Source organism: Teleopsis dalmanni, chromosome X (genome assembly GCF_002237135.1).
Source record: "Teleopsis dalmanni isolate 2A chromosome X, ASM223713v2, whole genome shotgun sequence".
Lineage (NCBI taxonomy): Eukaryota > Metazoa > Arthropoda > Insecta > Diptera > Diopsidae > Teleopsis > Teleopsis dalmanni.
The window spans coordinates 64,285,486-64,293,068 of record NC_051848.1 but is presented as its reverse complement, the minus strand read 5'-3'; positions in this window follow the sequence as shown (position 1 = coordinate 64,293,068).

The window sequence follows — 7,583 nt, the reverse complement described above, 5'->3', positions numbered from 1 at the left end:
CCGACATTATATCTAACGTTTACCATCTTACCGACTAATAAATTCTCCGAACTTATTTTCTCTTCAATCAAAAAAAAAGGTCAGCATTGTATTGATTTTGCTCTTCTAAAAGCGTCAATTATATTTCTACTTTGGCTCTTTTGGTAATGTCCATTCCAAGCTCCAAGCTCTATTTTCAGTTGGTATTGGAAACAATATATTTCTCTACCAATCACAATAGTTAACATGCTTCACAAATTTTTTCGAAATATTTTTTTAATATATTTTTGCAATCTCAGATCTGATTCCTCAAGTCTTTTTGGTTATCCGTCACTGCATGCCACAAAGTGCGCACAATATCCCAGTTTTCTCTTTCATTAGTCTCGCAAATACACAAAGGTCGCTTGGACGTATTTCGATGATGTTCTTAATTTTGTGCTCATTATAAATAGATTTTTGAGCGATAACGCTTGATTCTTGTTTTCAGGATCCTCATGGCAGTCAAACAATCGGCCAAACCCATTGAAAACCTATGCACGGAATATGCACTAATTTCCATAAAAATTTTTTACCATTTCTCTCGTTTCTACGTAATATATCGAGTCACTTTAATATATCAAACAAATTGACTGAAATTTAAAGTGTAATTAAATAAATTAAATTATATAAATAAATTATATACCATTAACTCGTTATCTTTCATTCATCGATATCGGTGCACTAGGAATTTTTATGGAATAATTTAATCGGATCTGGAATAATAAAGATATGTAAACTTTTAGATAAACTACGGCAAACAAAATTTAATTATGGCACAAAGTAATCACCAACATAGAAACTTTATAGAGTTGGCAATGAAGAGTAACTCGAAAATACTGACCTAGGCGTCAGTTCTTAATTTCATGAGCGATATGAAGAAGAACAATTTTTAAAAACTATATAAAACTCGTTCCGTATAAGAACCAGCAAAACACGCTATTCAACATTAAAGATTTAATTCATTTAGTGAGAGCGGGTCCCATTTTTATGATATTTGAAATACCATACTGTGGGGAAGTCCCATCCAACTTTGAAGAAACACCACCAATGCCAAATGGTCTCAACTGAACGTTTTAAATTACAATATATGTTGCAAAAACGCGCTACATATATTAAGCTCTATATAACATATATTAGTATACTGAATTTAAAATTTTAATTAATTCATTATGTTAAAATACTATAATGAAACTTCTACTACTATGACATTTGTTTTATGATTATTTAGATTATTTATGTAGGTTTTTAACCTACAAGCACCAACTCAATACGCTTCTTATAGGGTTCAACAAGGATAGGGTCTTAGTTAGTTACTTTAATGTTATGGACATATAATGTATATTGAAGCTTCTACTACTGCACAATATACCTTTATATGGAATGCTTGGTTTATACCTCTTACTTCGGGACTGTTATATTATTACGCTTCTTGTATGATTCAACAAGGATAGGGTCTTAGTTAGTTACTTTAATGTTATAGACATATAATGTATATTGAAACTACTATCGCTGTACAAAATACCTTTATATTGAATGCTTGGTTTATGCCTCTTACCTCGGACCAGTTATACCATTAATGAAAAAATATGTTAAAGTCTTGCCAAAGTTTAGCCCGTGTGGACGCTGAGTATTTTATTTTATATTGCAATCCAAGCTTCCTTAAATTCTTTCTATTTTACATGAAAGTTTATTTCAAGTGCCTTTACCTCCAGTGAAACAGTATCCAGAAGAGTCCAGTTCAATTACTTTATCTTTTATTTCAGTACAAGCTTTAACAATGGCTTCGAAAAAGCTCACTTTATCACCTACAGTGAAACAGTATCCAGAAGAGTCCGGTTCAATCCCGTTATCTGCTATTGCGGTGCAAGCTTTAACAATGGTCTCGAAAAAAGCTTACTTTATCAGGTTAAGTAGCAATTACTAAGGTTTACCATGTGACTAAAATAAGAATTGAAACCCATTTAGCTTGTATAGTTTCCTTAATATTCTAAATACTTTACTGTGGAACTAATTCTTTTGAAAATGGATGAATGGACTGCACGTTATTATTGTTATTTAAGTAGAAATTCTGACAGCGGAATTTTTAAGAACAACAACATTTATTATAAATCTAATAAGATATATTTAATTTCATTTACATATAAACAGAAATACCTTTCTCGCTATCCAAACGATCCTTTGATGATCTCGTATCTCATCCAAATTCCAGCAATAACTAATAAATTAATGATATTTTTACATGCAGTAAATTTCGACAGATTTAGACAGATTTGGCGTTTTTGGTAAGCGTGGAGACTACCGCGGTATTTGAAGTCCATAGAAGATTCAGTTTCGGAATATGCTGTAAAATTTGGTCTATAAACTTTTGTGTTTATTTTAAATTGCACTGCGGCTTGTTTGTTTATTATTTTTTTTTTTTTCAAAAATAAAGTGCAGAACAAAAGCGTTTCGGTTGAAATTGTTTCAGTCGCGCATTTTTTGTTACATATTTTAGGCATTAAATCGCATAGCCGCACGCGCGAACACGCGCGCGTATCAAAAAATAATTTACGTTCAATATACGTCCTACGTCATCTCTTCTAGGTGCTGCTGCAGTGAAATATAAAATAATAATAAGAAAAATGCTATTATGTAGAAGAAAATTTTATAGGAGTGGCCTGCTTGTGGCTGTCTTCAGGCCTGCCAGCGTCTCTGAGTTACCTCAGCCGAATTGTTTTTAGCGAGCGTAATTACCTAAAAATAGCCGATAACAAATTCAATTTGTACTATAAATTTATTTAGAATTCTTCATTAGATTTGTTATTGCAATGTTGTTGTTTTTATAATCGAGTATAGTTGATTCTAAATTTTTCGCTATTTAAATAATTATAGATACATAATTAGGATACATCGATACTGTTTTAATCATTACAACAATCAATTTCTTGCTCTTAGTATACGTTAGTTAAATATTTACAGGGTGCTTCATCTAATCATGTTTATCCATATCCATATTTATGCTTGATTTATTGAACTATTAAATAAAATAACTTTTGTCATCTACTATAACTATACTATATTATATACTATACTATATAGTATATACTGTATACTACTATCTGTCTACATACGCTAGTTAAACAATGTTTAAAAATATTTACAGGGTGCTTCACCTAATCATGTTTATCTATAAATATTTATACTTGATTTAGTAAACTATTGAATAAAATAACTTTTGTCATCTACTATAACTATACTATATTATATACTATACTATATACTATATAGTATATACTATATACTACTATCTGTCTACATACGCTAGTTAAACAATGTTTAAAAATATTTACAGGGTGCTTCACCTAATCATGTTTATCCATAAATATTTATGCTTGATTTAGTAAACTATTAAATAAAAACACGACTGTCATTTTATGAAATTTCTTTTTAATACAATTAAAAAAAGAACTTTGATTCTTAATTTTTTTTGGATTGGAGATTATATATGTTTCCCATAAAAAAAATTTTTTTTTTTGTTTTCTTTTACAGTAGGTGGAAAGCATCGAAAGCCACAGTGTGAGACTTGAACCCACTAAAACCACCTCTTAGGAATGCATGGAGAAGATTTCCACAGCAATGTAGAAACTTCATTCCAGTAAACAATGAAGAGAGATGAGAGCAGATAGGCTTAATACTTAGCGGGTTAGGTTTAGAGAGATAAGGTTATAGTGAAGGAACTAGCGATAAATTCTGTGACTAGGATCACGAAAGCCGCGGTTATACAGGAGAATGATGTCAGGATTACGGTCCCACTCATCAAAGTAATGGGACAGGTATTGGGGAGGTTTGAAGCACAAGACTTCAATGAGGTCATCAGGGAGGGTGTTCAGAATGGAGACGTTAGGGGGGAAAATTTTATTTGAATTGATCACAAATATATGTGGTATTTACATATACTCAAATCTAATATAAATTAAATGAAATTGTAGCGACTTTTTAGGTATAATTTAAAACCGATTAGCATAACTTGAACCTGCCAGTTTTTAAATGGAAACTTACACATTTAGTGTGAGATATGTCTTAAAAATATATTGAATAGTAGTTATTGGAGTTAATCAGAACCTTGAAAAATTCATTCGAAGCAAATTTAAGACGTTAAAAAACAACGCCTTATCACAAATAGAATACATATACTTTTAATATACATACAAATAAAAGTTTGCATTATAATTGAACCTTATTTAACTATTTGACGATCTCTAAAACTCTTTGTCTTTAACAAATACTGGTTTCCCGTTTAAAACCTCATCAATTTCCCATGGTTCACAGCATCAAGACCTTATAATTATACAATTTAAGTTTAAATATGACTTTTCGTAATCAACTATGATTTTCATGCTTTAATTTAAAAATCGATGAAAAGAAGATAATAATAATATATTATATATAGATGAAGATATATATAGAGTTATAGCAGTGATGAAGACTCCGACAACTGAACTTTGAACAAAATAACAAACTATATTTATTTCAATCTAATAACTATATATGATAATATACTCTTCATAACTCATCGATTAAGAAAAATAAAACGTTTCTTTAGATTTAACACGTCCATAAATACGTACTCTATTAGAAATCAACTCGATCGCTGACAAACTATCTTAAAACTGTAAGCTGAACTAATATTAAAATAAGAAAAAGAAAAACAAATTACAAGACAAAGTTTATTTTCATTATAGACATACCGACATATAAATGGAGCTAAGAAGATTCCATTGTCACGTACCTGTGTGATACTAGAAAGTGTAATATAAAGGCAACCTTCTTATTCTTCAATTAGACTACGTATAGAAATCCATTGATAAACTCATGTAATTCTATAATGTCTATTCAACTTAGTACTGCTAATACGCTAGACTAAAAACTACAGATAAAGTTAGCGCAATGGTAATATAATAAATGTTTCATAATTTATTCAAAACATCGTCATGAGAACGACAATAAGGGTTTCTAATAGTAGCGCTTATTTTGTTCCGGTGTCTTTCTTTTAAACAGTGATTGATGATAACAAGCTTCGAAAGTTTACGCTAGTTCTTATGAAAGTTAGAGTATGTTAGTCTCTATTCTTTGAGTATTGAAACAGCTTTAACATGTTGCAGATATGATCTTACAGCGAAATACTATTTCTATTATGTATATAATACCTATTGGTGATGATAATTACCTGCTAAAGTTTAACAATGCAATGACTTTATGCGGGTGCCAATAATAGCAATTAATCTGTAGTGAAGTGAAAATATATTTTTTTGAACTGATCTTATTTTTACAAAACAAAAACAATACAGACCTATGGCTTTCAGATAAGTAAAATTTTATTCGAAATTTATTTTACAATGATAACTAAGAATATATCTAAGTTTACCACAGTTATTGATCTATTACACTTCTTCCTATAAATTTTCTATATAAAACTGCCATGATAATCTTATATATAAAATTAACATTGTCAAAATGTTAGTTACCGTACTCCTCCGAAACGGCTTTACCGATTTTTACCAAATTTTATATGCGTATTCAGTAGGTCTGGGAATCGGCTACTATCTATTTTTCATACCGCTAAAGTGATTAGGGTGTCCCTATCCAGCAAAAATATCTTTATTGCTTTAACAAAAATTTTTTTATTTTTTTGACATAAATTTTTTTATATTTTTGAAAAAGTAAACTTGCTATAATATGAAAAGTTGTTGTCTATGAAAATACTGAATTCATAAAACTGCCCCCTAATTTTTGCACTATCGTTGATTCCCAAAATGCTCTCATTGACCGCGTATTTCCAGATGTACACATACAATACATAAATCATGGGTGGCTGGCAGAAAAAGCCATTAGCAGCAAAAAAAAACGTGGACGTTGATGAATTAAACTTCAAGAGAAAGCAGACATTGCCAGGCGACTTAATATCATACAAATCGATCGATACAGTTTGTGATACCAACGAAGTTGTAAACTATCCAGCAGAGTTTTTAAACTCGACTGAAAGTTGGATCACCTATTATTTTACTTCGGAATTTGAACCCACCACGGCTATGCAATAGTACGCGATTGGTAATTAAAAAATTGATGAAAAACATTATCGAAGCCACCATTTTGAATCGCAAGGTCCGAAACGAAAAAGTTTTATTGCCACGAATTCCAATGATTCTCACAGACAAGCCAATTTAATTCAAACACGTTCAATTTCCTATTAGATTGGCATTTGCAAAGACCATCAATAAGTCACAAGGCCAAACGATGTCTGTTTGCGGTCTTATAAATAAAATTTCCATGTCACAATGTTAGTTACCGTACTCCTCCGAAACAGCTTTACCGATTTTTACCAAATTTTATATGCGTATTCAGTAGGTCTGAGAATCGGCTACTATCTATTTTTCATACCGCTAAAGTGATTAGGGAGTCCCAACCCAGCAAAAATATCCTTAGTGCTTAACAAAAAATTTTTTTATTTTTGACATAAATTTTGTTTATATTTTTGAAAAAGAAAAATTTTTTCTTAATATTTTATGTAACTACGCCAACAAGTACATCGAGCATTTACATACACTTCGTTCTTCGTCTTCGCCTTGCATGGCAGATGGAAAATGTACTAAAAATTTTTCTAAAGATTTCACTAATGATACTATAACAAATACCGACGAATATCCAATATATCGTCGAAGAAATCCCGATAATGGGGGACAATGGCGGGTGGTGCCATATTCGCCTCTGCTAAGCAAGACATACAATGCTCATATAAATGTTGAGTTTTGCAGTTCTGTGAAGAGCATCAAATATATAAGTATGTCCATAAAGGCAGTGATATGGCTGTGTTTAGAGTAGAAAATACTAATGTAAATGCTCCTCCAATGAACAAAAACGGTGAAATTACGTTCTACCAAATTGGTCGGTACATCAGCTCCAATAAAGCTGCTTGGCGTATCTTCGGTTTTCTAATTCATGAACGGGATCCAGCAGCTGTTCAGTTAGCCGTCCATCTTGAAAACGGTCAGCGTGTATTTTTCACGAACGAGACAGTGATTGATCGTGGTACAAATCCACCTAAAACTACACTCACTGCATTTTTTGAATTGTGTAATAGTACGGATGATTTTGGTGCCTTTGCAAGAACATTACTCTATTCACAAGTACCACGCTATTTCACATGGGCTCAAACAAAAAAATGGATGCCCCGCAAGCAAGTTTCACCAGTTGATCCATGTCTCAATTCATTTAAATCGAACGCTTATTTACAGATAATCCAAGACACACTGAGTGCTTTTATCTTCGACTGTTGTTGGTTAATTTTACTGGCCCATTATCATTATTATTATTTACAGTCAATCCAAGACAATTTAAATTTGAAGATACAACAGTTGTTGCCAGGGAACTTGGTATCATACAAATCTATTGATTTTAAATTAAGAATTTAATAAATAAACTATAATAACTTAAAAATAATATTGTTTGGCGTTTGTTATTTTTATTTTCGTTTTCGTTCATAGCGCTCCATGCCTATTTCACTCATATACCACATACTTACACACTTA